The 14,468-nt window shown below is 39.9% G+C and overlaps 1 pseudogene across 1 annotated transcript; it reads right to left on the reverse strand.

Annotated features, from left to right (window-relative positions):
- Positions 1–5,119: 5,119 nt before the first annotated feature.
- LOC309843215 (large ribosomal subunit protein eL30 pseudogene) lies at positions 5,120–5,518 on the reverse strand (annotated as a pseudogene). Its single transcript has one exon. The product of its transcript is annotated as a large ribosomal subunit protein eL30 pseudogene (transcript).
- Between the last annotated feature and the right edge of the window lie 8,950 nt (positions 5,519–14,468).

The raw sequence follows: 14,468 nt of genomic DNA on the forward strand, positions 1-14,468 counted from the left end.
TTTTTTCTAAATGGCTGGCCAGTTATTCCACAGTCATTTACTGAATTATTCAAAATACATCCACTGATTAACATTTATTGACTATCATGTGCCAGACACTAAGTCCTTTACATGCATAATCTAGTTTAATCCACACGTTAAGAGATGAAAAAATCAGATTTGCATTAAAAAAAAAAAAACAAAATAAAAGGTTTTGGATACCTGGGTGGCTCAGTCAGTTAAGCATCTGCCTTCAGCTTGGGTCATGATCTCAGGGTTTTGGGATTGAGTCTCGAATCAGGCTCCCTACTCAGCAGAAAGCCTGCTTTTCTTTCTGCTTATTGCTCCCTCTGCTTTACTCTTTCTCTGATAAACAAGTAAATACAATCTTAAAAAAAAAAAAAAGAATGAATCTTTGTTTCCAAAGTGGAAAATAGACTGGAGGGAAAAAAGGGATTTCAATGTGACCAGTTATTTAAGTGAGCCAGGCAAGAGACCCCTTTGCTGTTGTATATTCTAGCACTTATTGGTCATGGCATGTGATAATGACTTGGGCCAGAGAGGTGGTGGTAGGGATGGAGAAAAGTGGACAAATTTTGAGAAATAGTTTGGAGATTGAATTAACAGATCTTACTTAAATATGGGGAGAAGTAAGAGAGTGAGATGTCAAAGGTGACTCAGGTTTCTGGAAAGAATAGCTTTAATGGAAAAGTGATGAGTTTACTTTTGAACACACTGAGTTGAAGATACCTTGGAAGTATTCATCTGAGGATGTCAGGTAAGCAGTTAGTTACATCAATCTGGAGCTTAAACAACAATTCTGAATCCGGGTATGAATTTGAAGAGCATAAGCATACTGATAGTAGTAATTGAACCCATTCGAAGAGCTGTGATTACTTAAGGAAAAGGTATTGAATGAAAAGAGAAAAGCACCTAGGACAGGTCCCTGAAATCTCTCCGGCATTTAAACATTTAGTAACAGAGGAGGGAGAAAGCAGTAAAAATGTCTGTGAAAGGCTGCTGGACAAGCAAGAGAAACCAGGAGAGAGTGGTGTCTTAGAAGACAAGGAAAGAATGCATTCAAGGAGAGAGTTCAGGGTAATTCTAAGAGCTAGTGAAATGATAGACCATGAACACTAAGCTAGATAAATGGAGAAGTAAAAATAGGAAGGGGGTGATAGAAAGGAAGTGAAGTGACTGATAATCTTTTCGAACAGAGGGAAGGGTATTTGCCATCAGGCTAGTGTAATAACTGAACTGAAAGTGGACTATTAGAATCAGTGATTTTAGGGGAGAGGGGAAAAGAATTAGTGGTTTTAGAAATAAAGAAAATAGGGGCACCTGGGTGGCTCAGTGGATTGAAGCCTCTGCCTTCGGCTCGAGTCGTGATCTCAGGGTCCTGGGATCGAGCCCTGAGTCAGGCTCTCTGCTCAGTGGGGAGCCTGCTTCCCTTCCTCGTTCTCTGCCTGCTTCTCTGCCTGCTTGTGATCTCTGTCTGTAAAAGGAATGGATAGAATCTTAAAAAATAAAAGAAAATAGAATAAAGAAAATAGAGGGGTTTTAGGTGATGAATGATTGTGGGGGATAGGTGGCCAAATAGTATTGGAGGAGGACTTCAGCGATTAGGTGGGTCTTTCCCGAGGACTCAAACTCAATTAGGATGATGGAAGGACCTGCAAGACCAGAGAACACAGTAACCAAGTGCCAGTGTCTTCTGTGAACAATGAGTCCACACAGGGCAGGTGGATTACAGTGACTAATCAGGGAGAGGGTGGCATGGGGTTTTTACAAAAGGGTATGGGAGCAGGCTGCCTGGGTGGCTCAGTGGGTTAAGCCTCTGCCTTCAGCTCAGGTCATGATCTCAGGATCCTGGGATCGAGTCCTGCATCGGGCTCTCTGCTAGGCAGGGAGCCTGCTGCCTCCTCTCTCTCTCTCTCTCTCTCTCTCTCTGCTTGCCTCTCTGCCTACTTGTGATCTCTGTCGAATAAATAAAATCTTTAAAAAAAAAAAAAAAGGGGTGCAGGAGCAGTGGACTCTGACTAGCACCCGGGGAGTATCCTGTTCTCCTGACACTAAATAGATGTGAAAAATATGAACAGACCTCACTGGAGGGAGCAGCCTGGGAAGTGGCCTAGAGAAGTCCAGGTTGAAGTAAGTACCGAAGTGGAAAGAACATTCTGGGAAATGATTGAATGTGTAGAGGAGCTGAAATTCCAGAAGGTAAATGGAGGGTTTGTGTAGGGAAGGAGGAGAGGGATTACACTAGGCTTAAGGAAGTGTAGAACATTTTAGGAACGACAGTTCCATAGAGGACAAATTAGGGAAGAGAGCAGGTAATTCTGTTTGGAGCTTTGACCTATGGAAAGTGGAATGAAGCTTGGCGATTTAGTCACAGCTGACTCCTGGAGAACAGTGGACACAAAGGGTTAGTAAAAGTCGGCTGTGGTCTGGAAGGTCCTCATGCAGAAGTGTGTTCTCATGCAGAAGTGTGATAGTCTCAGTAGATGCAGCGGAGGACAGTAGTGCGAGCTAAGAAGCTTGAAGTTCAAGGTTCTTTGAGGGGAGGAATGAACAGTGGTCCTAAGATTGAATTCTTAGGTGTAGCATCAACTGGGGTCCTCTTTAAACAGAGGTTGGAGGTCTTGATACTTATAGCTTCGGGTGGGAGTGGGAAAACAGGGACTTAGTAGTGGCCTGGGAAACGAATCTAGAGCTGTAAATGCAGATACAGTTTAGAACTTCCCCTGGAGAACAACTTAGATTTTCACTCTCCCAGCATAGAAATGATTCCAGAACTATGATCTCAGAGTATTTTCATCCATTATTACAAGCTCAAATTTGAAATGATTTGGGCCATTTCTTCCAAGCTTCCTTCTTATTTTAGCAAAGTATGTATTTGTTTAATTCATAATTTACGTAATTGTTGGTAAGTTCAATTTTCCAACACAAGAGATATCATGGTTTCTGGTTGGTGTAACTATAGAATTCAGGAGTCTTAACAAAACTTAAAGTTGTCCCATTTCAGTGGGGGGAAGTATAAATCTTAGTTTTTAACTTTTTCTTTTCCTGCCAATGCCTTTATAGAATCGGTACAAAATGCTTTAACAGAACTAGGCCAATGTCATACACAGGGCCCCTCCCTCCCTACCCTCACTCAGCTCCTTGGGACTTCTCGCTGCGCTAAACTTCTGGAGATGCTTTGTGTTTCTAGCTCTCACTTGGATATGGATAGACTATGGATAGATTCTGTTTTTTCACTGTGGAAGCTCATTGTTTTTTACTCATATAAAATCACTTCTTAGATGAATATTTTTCCACATTTTAACAGCTCAGAAAATTGAGGTGTTTCTTATAATCCAAACTATCTTTGATTTGATGATCCCTCCCCTCCCACAGCCTAACATAATTCCTGACACACAGGAAGCACTGAACAAATGTTTGTTTATTGATTGACTAATAATATGTAAATTAAAAAGAGGCCATACAAGTTGAATTATTTCTTAAATACCAATTTTAACTTGACCTCCAGCATTTATTCAAACTTTTAAGTTTCATGAGTCTTTTTATTCAAGAGAATGTTAGGTTGTTACAAAAATAGAGGGAAGGAATAAAGAAAAGCATAATAATTTATCTGCCTTTATAATGATTTAAAAAAGGATTTAATATTTATAAGGCATTCCTTAACAATACCTAACCTTACTTTTGTGTAGAATTTGTCACAACAGTAACGATAACAACCAACCATATGATATATATAGAAAAAAAGTGACTATTAGAATAATAGAGGGATGCCTGGCTGTCTCAGTCTGTAGAGCATGTGACTCTTGATCTTGGGGTCGTAAATTTGAACCCCACATTGGACCTAGAGATAACTTTAAAAAAAAAGACCACTCACGTTATGGGATACCTGGCTGCCTCAGCTGTGGGAACATACAACACTTGATCTTGGGGTTGTAAGTTCGAGCCCCACATTAGGTGTAGCGATTACTTAAATAAACTTTAAAAAATGGAAAATAGAGAAATTTACCTAAATTCTATCTAAGTTCTTTTTATTTTTTTTTTAATTTAGATTTACCTAAATTTATCTAAATTCTAAATTTATTTAAGTTGGTTTCTTGGTTTATAGTACTTGTTCTTCACACCAGGCTGGGTTGTCCCACGGAAAGACAGATGTATCAAAAGCATTCTTAAATGCAGTGCACTTGTGCAAAGTGCTTCTTAAAACTGATAGCCTTAAAGTGAAATTCTTACTGCTTATGTGCATTCATCTCTTTCTAGTCTTCAGAAGAAGGGGAAAAGGGAAAAGATGCAGCACCACTGAAATATAATTGCTTAGTAGGCACCGTTCAATGAGGATGGCAGTATAAAGTGAAACTCCTATTATTACATAGTAAAGAGTACCTTATTTAGCTCTTGGGAAAGATTGAAGGATATTTACAGGTAAAATGCAATTTTTCACTCACTTCGTGGGTATGATCACAAGTGTCAACTCGTTTTCTGACTTAGAACCTTTAAGTCATCCTCATGAAATGTTTATATTCCTTTGTTTTACCTTCTCTGCCCATACCACGGTGGTGTCACTCCACTGCTTTGCTGTGATTTGACTTTGGGAGTAATTTTCACTCCTACACATGTATTTCCAGGCTCTCCATAGGTTATCCCTTTCTTGCTTTGGCTTTCATTGCAATGATATCTTCTCTGACATCCATTTTAGCCAAGATTAACTTCCTTTTGCCCCCTGAATATTTGATTTTTCTCTACCTACAAGCTGGTTTTGAAGTCAGATGTGTCCCAGGGTAGAGGTGTCTTATTTTTCATCTCACTAAAGTTACTTCCTGGAATTGCTTCTCTCTTGGAAAAAAAAAAAAAGGGTGGGTGGTTTTCAGCAAAGCTCAGGACTCCAGAAAATTAGTGAGCACTAATTTTGCAAGTTTTAGTGAAGAATGTTGGTAGTAGTGGTTGCCTTCTTTTATGGGGGAAGTCATCACATTGATGCTTATTTCTGCCTTCCCACTCAAAATGCCTACAAGTTATCAGAGAAGGGACCTCTCGTGACCTCCAGTTATTTCCCCCTTTGACTTTTTTTTCAATTACTTTTTTATAGTTTGTTAGTTCAGCGTTCTAGCTATGTTTTATTTATTTATTTTAAACAAGCTCTGGCCAGTTTCATTAAAGATGAATTTTGCGTGTTTTGCTTTTCACCAATCTGTTCTGGCATGCTTCTAATAATATCAGGATCACCTGGATCAACAATAGCCGGTGTGCATACTCCACAGTATTTCCCACATTCTAAACCCAATTCAGTAGTATTGCCATTATACCGATGGACACCAGTTTTGGCCAAAATGGCATAGTACTCTATTTCAGATTTCCTCAAGGTGGGACAGTTGTTGGCAAGGACAATCAGTTTCACTTTGCTGTGTCTGTTAATTTTCAGAGTCTGCTTGTACCCAAGCACATACTTTCTACTTTCCATAATGAGTTGGAGCCCAGGGTAAAGAGACTCCAGTACCTTTTTCATCTTCTTTGCAACCACCATCTTCCTGCCTTAGGTGTGGACAGACCCCAAACAAGAGCAGCCACCAAGATGGCTGGGAGCAAGAAAAAGGTGCTATGTTCTACTTTTTAAGATACATTTTAGCTAACTTTCTGAGTGGACTATTTAAGGGCAATTATTTAAGCTTCAATTAGTTTATCTGTAAAATATGGATGAAAATGCCCACCTGTCAGCGGTTTTTGTGACATTGCTCATCCAGAAGCGGCTAGCTCATTCATTTCATAGCTCTTTATAAAATCTCATTCAAGGGGTGCCTGGGTGGCTCAGTGGGTTTCGCCTTTGTCTTCGGCTCAGGTCATGATCCCAGGGTCCTGGGATTGAGCCCCTCATTGGGCTCTTTGCTCAGTGGGGAGCCTGCTTCCCCATCTCTCTCTGCCTGACTCTCTGCCTCCTTGTGATCTCCATCTCTCTCTCTCTCTCTGTCAAATAAATAAAATAAAATAAAAAATCTCATTCAGTTCAGTATATTCCTTCACTGTCTGCAACTTGAAATCACTCTAATTTCTTGCTATGCTCTTGTCCTAAATGTTCTTGCCCTTAACTCACTATTCTCACAAATTCATGTGGCCTTCTGGTTGGCTGGTCATATAATTTATTTGGACACTTTTTTTTTTCTTTAAACTAAGCTCTATGCCCAACATGGGTCTTAAACTCAAGACACTGAGATCAAGAGTTGCATGCTCTACCAACTGAGCCAGCTGGGCACCCCTAATTTATTTGGACACCTATAAGCATACAAGGGGGCAGCACCATCAATTATTATGCTAGGATAACAGATGTAAACTGGGATTGTCCTAAGCAAATTAGAATGTATCCCATCCATTAGCTCTCTCCTGGCTAAAGCAGACTACATCCTACTCTGGGAATTATCTTCACATTTCCATTTCAGGACTCCATTGCTTTATTGACCTTCTGTATAAATCCTTCCCTCTGTCACTATGACTATCAATACCTATGCTCAGAACTACATATATTTACTTTTTAAACCACCTTCCTTTACCAAGTTTTCCATTTCTGTTAAAGGATAGCCCACACTTCAGAATTTATCTTTGACTTTCTTTATTCCTTCAGATCTCATATCCAGCTGTTAGTTCAATTCTATAAGCATATATTGAGTATTCACTTGGTTCCAGACTCCAAGTGAAGTGCCAGGGATACAAAGAGAAATGAGATACAGATAGTATCTTTGGTATAGTGGTTATGTTAACATGGAAGTTATCGATTCTGCTTGAATGAGTCAAGGAAGACTTTGCAGAAATAAAGTTGAAACTGATCTGTCACTTACTTTATGAAAATATTAATATATATTTTATTACCAAAATTTGCTAGACACTATGCTATGCACTAAGAATACATTGATAGGCAGGGCAGGACTCTGGAGTTTAGAGACTATTAGTGAAGGTAGACCATATAAAAGTGAGGAGTGTTAGAAAAGGTAAAAATGGGTCATAATGTGAATGTATAGAAGGAGAACTAACCAACTCTGCTTTCATTGAAGCCAAAACCTGAAAAGACAAATAGGAGTGGTTAGGTGAAGAGGAGAGATTGCTAGGAGAGAGGAGGAGAGATAGGTGTGAAAGAGGAGACAGGATGATGCATTGAAGCATTAATGGGAGATGAACATGTCTTTAGGTAGAGAGAAGTGGGGAAGGGACATAGAATGAAGGTGGTTGCTCAGATGGGGGTCAGAACTTACAAGACCTTGTAGACCATATTAAAGATTTTGGACTTTATCCCAAAGTCAATGGACAACCATTATATTACACATAAGCACTGACAGTTGATAGCCCTTTTTTAAAGAAGACTATTGCAGTAGCTTAGATAAGAGATGATGGTGGTAAAAATGGAAAAGAAGATGTTTTTCAGAGTGCCTGAGTGGCTCAGTGGGTTAAGCCGCTGCCTTCGGCTCAGGTCATGATCTCAGGGTCCTGGGATGGAGTCCCGCATTGGGCTCTCTGCTCAGCAGGGAGCCTGCTTCCTTCTCTCTCTCTCTGCCTGCCTCTCAGTGTACTTGTAATTTCTCTCTGTCAAATAAATAAATAAAATCTTTAAAAAAAATAAGATGTTTTTCAGAATATCTAGAACGTATAATGACAAAATCAGTCATTGATTTGTAATGAATGGTGAAGAAGGAATGGTCGAAGATGACTCTCAGAGCAGCTGTTACTAGCATGTACTGAGCTGAGAAACACCAGAGGAGGACCATGTTTGGGAATGAAGATGATAAGTCTAGATTTGGATATGCCAAGTTTAAGGTGCCTGTGGAAAATTCAGGTAGAGGGCTTATGGAGGCAGTTGGGTATGTGAGTGTGAAACTATGGATTTGAGAGTTGTAGGTATGCCAATGGTAAAAAAATAAAAAGCCACGGGAGTGAATGCATTTACCTTAGGTAAAAACCAAAGTAGGAAGAGATGTGTGCATTAGCACAGAATGTGAAAAACATTTATTGGTTGCACAAAAGAGATGTAAGATGGTCAAAAAGGAACATCTAGAGAAGAGAAAAGAAAATCAGAAGTGTGTGATGTCACAGACGTTAAAGGAAGAAAGCATTTCAAACAGAGACTGGCCAAGTAAAAGGAGAAATAAAAATTGATGATCTTACTGAGACAGTTTTTGAGGAATGGCAGGAACAAATTCCAGATTGATGGGATTGAGGACTAAGGGGTGGTTAATAATATCAAGGCAAGAGTCTATGGGCTAATACTTTGGGAAGGAGGGGAGGGAGAGCATAAGAGCTGGAGAAGGATGTGGATGAAAGACTAAGGAGGATTTATCTTTTTTTTTTCTTTTAATAAGGGATACTTGAGTATGTTTAAATATTAACTAGAAAGGAACGATTAAAGAGGACGAGGTTGGAAACAGGAAAGAGACCATACTAGTGCAAAGGCCTCCAATGAAAGCCAGGGCTCCAAAGCACAGGTGGAGTGTCCAGCTTTTAAAAGGAAGAGGGGCTCTTCTTCCCTTTCTGCAATAGGAGAGAACAAAGAAAGGGAATTACAGGGGCAGGTAGGAGGTGGGAAGTGAAGTAAGTTCCCCTTGATAGCTTTTCATCTTTCAAAAATAGGTACTCAATAAATATTTATTAAGTCAATGAATGAAAAAATGCAAGTAACACAAATCTGAAATCCACACAGTTTCTGCTTTCCTCCAGAAGCATTCTGTTGTCTAGAAAAGCATGGAGATGATAGTGGAGGTGAGCAGGATTCAGAGTATTTTTAGGAAGAGTGCCTTTAGGAAGAATACCTTTCAAGAAAGGATGTTTCAAAATCAAACAATAAGTATGCTAAAGTCAGATCCAAAAGGGAATCAGCAGGGATAACGCTGCTCTGTTGAATGAAGGGAAAGCAAAAAGGCTGATTGCCTGTTCTATCCAGGTCTGTTTTGTTCTGTATTTTTAATTTAAAAAAATTTTTTTCGATCCCTAGAAGTTTCAGACCACAAACTGCGACTCTGGGGGGAGAGCATAGAACTATTACTTACTGAGCACTTATTTGCCAAGAACTAATGAGAGTAACTTTCATTTTATCTTCATGTCAACTTTATGAGGTCAGTGTAATTAACACTGTCCCCATTTTAAGATGGGGGAAACTGAGCTTCAGAGACAATGAATGTGACAAGGCCCCTCAACCTTTCAGTGGTAGAAACAGGATCCAAACCCAGATCTACCTTTAGTTGTTCTTTACTGCAGTGCCGTATGGATCCATCTCAGATTTTTTTAAAGATTTTATTTATTTATTTACTTGAGAGAGAGAGTGAGAGAGAGCACAAGAAGGGAGAAGGTCAGAGGGAGAGGCAGACTCCCCATGGACCTAGAAGCCGGAAGCGGGACTTGATCCCAGGACTCCAGGTTCACGACCTGAGCCGAAAGCAGTCACCCAACCAACCAGGCCACCCAGGTGCCCTCAGATTTTAACTCTTAACCATTACAGACACTCTTCATGATGCGGTCATGAGTAAAATGTTCCCTGACATGCCATGGGCGCTATTCTTGTGATATTCCGCTCTCTTCAAGATTCAAATTCTATCACCATTAATGCTCTGTCTAAATCCTACTTCTTTCCTAAACACGTCAGGATACCTCAAACCCTAATGGTCTCTCTGTCCTTCGAAATCCTGCAACAGTTTGTGTTACTCATTTGAAGAATTTTTTCTGCATTGTAATTGAGAATATTAACTTTTCTTTTGAACTTTCCATAGGTTTATTTTATGATTATAACTTAACACCACAATTCCACAAGCTTCTTATGGGGTAGGAAGTATATCTCATGTCCTTTTATTTGTTTTCTCCTTCCTTCCTTTTTAAATATCTTTTAAAACTTTTTCCTAGTGCCTTGTCCATAGCTTGCAGTCAGTATTTGTTGCTTAAGATTGCTGGGTCAATCTCACCACGGATATTGGTTGAACGTATCTGAGAACTGTCCTCAACTACTTCAGAAAGTTTCTTATTGATAAGTCAGTCTGAGAAATGCAGGATTTATTATTGTTTCTGCTGTGGATCTTGTTTTTCTTTTTTGGTTAAAACTGGGAATCTCAAAGAGACTATTCGTTTGTATGTGTATGGGGGGGTTCCTTTGAAAGGGACTTTAGAAAAGCAGACTTTTTATTTTGTAAAGGTTTTTTGCAGCTTACAAGTCCTCATAAAAAAAAAAAAAAAAAGCCCAAATTGGTTGAACTTGATGTTCCCCTCCTCCTTTCTCTCCTTCAGAGCCTTTTTCTAAACCTACTTCCCTTAAAATGACTTTTATTGATTTTCACTCAATGAGAGTTATTCTTCAGAATGAGGATGGAGGGGTCAGAGAGAGAAATTTACCCTGTGTTACCTGTGGAATAGGTGTACCTCTGTATCTAGTCTTGTTTTATTTGTTCTGTTTCCTGTATCCAGAAACCTGCACACTAGGGATCATTAGGTCCTCTGTGTCTTGGTCGGAGCTTGAGTACAGTATACTAATAGATCAATTTATGTGTTCATTCATTCAGCAAACATTTATTGAGCAGGCATGTCCTAGGCATTGGAGATACTAAGATGAATAAGATGTAGTCACTGCCCTCAATGACCTCCAGATGTACATGAAGGCACCAACTCGGTGGGGGTTGGGGTCAGGGAAGGCTTCCTCAACGAGGTAACTGAATATCCTCCCTTAGGGAATCCTAAAAGACTAAAGAGGTCAGCCTTGTAAAATACATATAAACATCTAATCAAATTAGCCAATTAGAAAGACATTTATTAAGAAAGGACAGTCTTTTACCAGTATGTCCTATGTTTCTTTTTCAATTTTTTCCAATTTCTTTGTCTCCAGTCTTATCCCTCTCCAGCCTACATTTAAAATTGCCTCCAAAGCTATTTTTCTAAACTCTGATCTGATCATGTCGTTTCTGTCATGAGAATTTGTAGTGGCTATTCATTCATTCATTCATTCATTCATTTATTCTATGTAATCATCAATCACCTACCATGATTGCTAAGTGTTTGGGATGCAGTGGTGAGCAAACCGTCTTTCCCTTTAAGAAGCTTACAGTCTAGGGGCGCCTGGGTGGCTCAGTGGGTTAAGCCTCAGCCTTGGTTCAGCATCCTGGGCTGGAGCTCTCTCTCCAGCAGGGAGCCTGCTTTGCCCCTCCCCCACCTGCCTCTCTGCCTACCTGTGATTTCTGTCTGTCAAATAAGTAAAATCTTTAAAAAATAATAATAAAAGAAGCTTGCAGTCTAGACCAGGAGACAGACAAGCAGACAAGTAAGTAGACAGTTTCAGTATAGTTTAATACTAGCTTTGACAGGGTAAGCACACGATTCTGTGGGAGTGTATAGAGGAACACCTTGTCCTGTCTTGGAAAGCCAGAGAGTACTTCCTGAATCTTGTCCTTATCTTTTAATCAATTCAATCTAACAGATACTAGTATCTATTGTGCTAAGTCCTATGCAAAACAACTGCTTTCAAGCAGATCAAAGTCTAGTGGAGGTGCCTGAAAATTTAATCGATAATTCCAGCACCATGTGGTAAGTGGATAGATAAATGCATAGCATGCTCCAATAACACAGATTGGGAAAAAAAGAGACCGGTGGTAGTGCAGCTTCCTGGAAGAGACCAGGCCTAAGCAGAGGCTTGAAGTAGGAGTAGGAGTTGGCTAGATAGTGCATCGTTTAGATCCTTAACAGACAAAAATACCCCTTCACAATCCATTGATCTACTTTCTCAATGCGCTCTTATATCTTCTATGCCTTTGTTTTTCAAATGAGAAAAAATAACCCCTGGATTATTTAGTGTTACACACATGATATGAGAACAGACTAGACAAATGTGGTGCATCTTTCTGGAGCATCAGTTTTATCAGCTGATAAATCATTGAGAACACTGTTTTATATTCAAACACAATATATTTGTGGAGTTGAAGGCAAATTTTCCATTAAGTATTTCAAGATAAAACCGGATACGTAAATTCAGGCTTGCCCTTAGACACCACTATCCACCATCACCCCTTTCTTTTAGAAAAGTTTGAAATGCACTATGTGAATGCGCCAAGAACTTTCATGTCTCTGAGCCCTAGCATATGCTGTTCCCTTGCCCTAGAGGACTCATCCCACTCTTCTCCCTAGATAAACTCACTCTTCTCCTCCCTAGATAAACTTTATACTTCAATGTCCTACTTAATGTCATCCCATAATAGGTTTTTTTTTTTTTTGAGAGAGAGAGAGAGAGAGAGAATAGGTGGGGGAGGTGGGGTGGGAAGGCAGAGGAAGAGGGAGAGAGAGAATCTCAAGCAGGCATGGAGCCATTGCAGGGCTTGATCTTATGACTCTGAGATCATGAGTCTGAAACTTAACTGACTGTGCCATATTATGAGGAGCCCCCTCCTCATAATAGTCGTTTTAACACAATTTAAATGTCATCCTATATAATGTTTGGGGTTTTTGTTTTTGTTTTTAGATTTTACTTGTTTATTTGAGAGAGAGCACAAGAAGGGGGAAGGGCAGAGGAAGAGAGACAAGCAGACTCCCCGCTGAGCAGGGGGCCAGACCTAGTGCTCGATCCCAGGACCCTGAAATCATGACCTGAGCCAGTCAGACACTTAACCAATGGAGCCACCCAGGCACCCTTATAATAGTTATTTTTTGAACACCCACTTCAGTCCCTGCCTCCTTTCTTAGTAGCTCCAGGTAGAGCCAATGCCTCCCGGTGATCCTTTACTCAGGATCTCCATTATAGCCTGCTCACATTCTACAGCACTGCTTACCAGCTGCTTCCTCATTTGTCTCTGCTGCTGGAATTGGAAGCTTCTCTAGGGCAGGGGTGGATGGACTCTTTTAAAACTTATCTTTGTGTTCTTAGTGCCTGGCCCAGTAAATACCTGTTGAATGTTATTTATACAGACCATTCCTTATTCTGCACCAGCTCTGCTCTTACCTAAAATATTATCTCCTTTACTTCTCATTTTCAGGGAGTGGTGTGTTCCATGAATGTATATTTTCCAGACAAATGTAATAGACTTCCTAAAGCATCAAAATCTGCTTTGGGTGGGAATTTATTTTTCTAAGTTTTTCATATTTGCTTGCTCTCATAAGTAAAATATACTAAGCGTAATGTGTTCCTTGATGATTTAGCCCTTCAAGCATTAGGGTTTTGCTGGTTTGGAATTTGTGACGTCCTCTGGGACCACTGATGGGATAGGGCTTCTTGCCTCTACACTGAAGAACCCCATCGTCTTCTAGTTTGTAAATTTTAGTGCTTGCTTCTTGTGTATTGGTCACGGCTTCTGGCTGCGAACGTGCTCGCTCTAACCACATTGCCCTTTGCTCCTTTTATATGCTTTTTAATGGATATTAAAATTACAAAACTAATGTATGTTCACTGAAACACAAACAGAAGCATTTAAAGCAAAAAGCCCCTTCTTTATTCCCACTCCCCCCTCCCCTCTCCCACCCACATTCCCACGCCCACTCCCTGGCATAACTATTGTTGGCAGTTTAATGTATATCCCTACAGGCCATTTCTGTCAATATGTGTACGTACTTGGGTACATACAAATATCCAATCATATTACGTATGCTATTATATGACTTGCTGGTCTCCCCACTTGACAGTATACAATAGGTATCCTTGCGTGTCAGTTCATCCAAGTCTATCTCCTCCTTTTTAATGGCTGCCCCCTTTTAATTTGACAATCTTAATCAGCTGTAAATGGGAAAGCCAAATAATCAAGCTTATTAGAATTGTACCTAAGAAAGAGTAAATCGGCTCTGAGTGAAAGCTTGAGGAATTCTCCTAGGAGTAAAATGTGTTAACTTTAGTGCAAGGACTTTGTAATGTTTATTTTGGCTATTCTGGGACCCTTTTTGCTTATTTCCTGGTCCATTGTGTTTTGGATAGCTGAGGTTGCTGGACAATGACCCGCGAATTCGTGAGGTATTACATATTCAATTTTGCATTATATATTTTTGCTATGATTTTGTGGATTTAATTTTTTCATTATTTCATCTAATTCTTAAGTACTTGCATCATAGTGCAGAGCACTGAATATGGTAGCATTTCAAAAATGTTTGGTTTGATGATTGACATAGGGCTATCATCTCCTCGTGAGAATGTCCACTGGATTTATGAGAACTCTAGAAGCTGATCTGAGGAAGCCTTTAACTACTAATGAACATTAAAGTACTGGGGTGCCTGGGTGGCTCAGTGGGTTGGGGCCTCTGCCTTCTGCTCCGGTCGTGGTCCTGAGGTCCTGGGATGGGTGTGTGTCAGGATCTCTGCTCTGCAGGGAGCCTGCTTCCCTTCCTCTGTCTGTCTCTCTGCCTACTTCAAAAAAAAAAGGACTGATAGCATCTTGTCTTGCAAATAATAAAATGCTATTTCAGATTCATAGAGGGTCTTCTTTTGCTTCATCTACAGTAGAAAGTGGCTAAATCCTATTGTCTTTCTTTCTTTTTTTTTTTTTTAAATA

This window comes from Mustela nivalis (genome assembly GCF_964662115.1).
Source record: "Mustela nivalis genome assembly, chromosome: 10".
NCBI classification, from domain to species: domain Eukaryota; kingdom Metazoa; phylum Chordata; class Mammalia; order Carnivora; family Mustelidae; genus Mustela; species Mustela nivalis.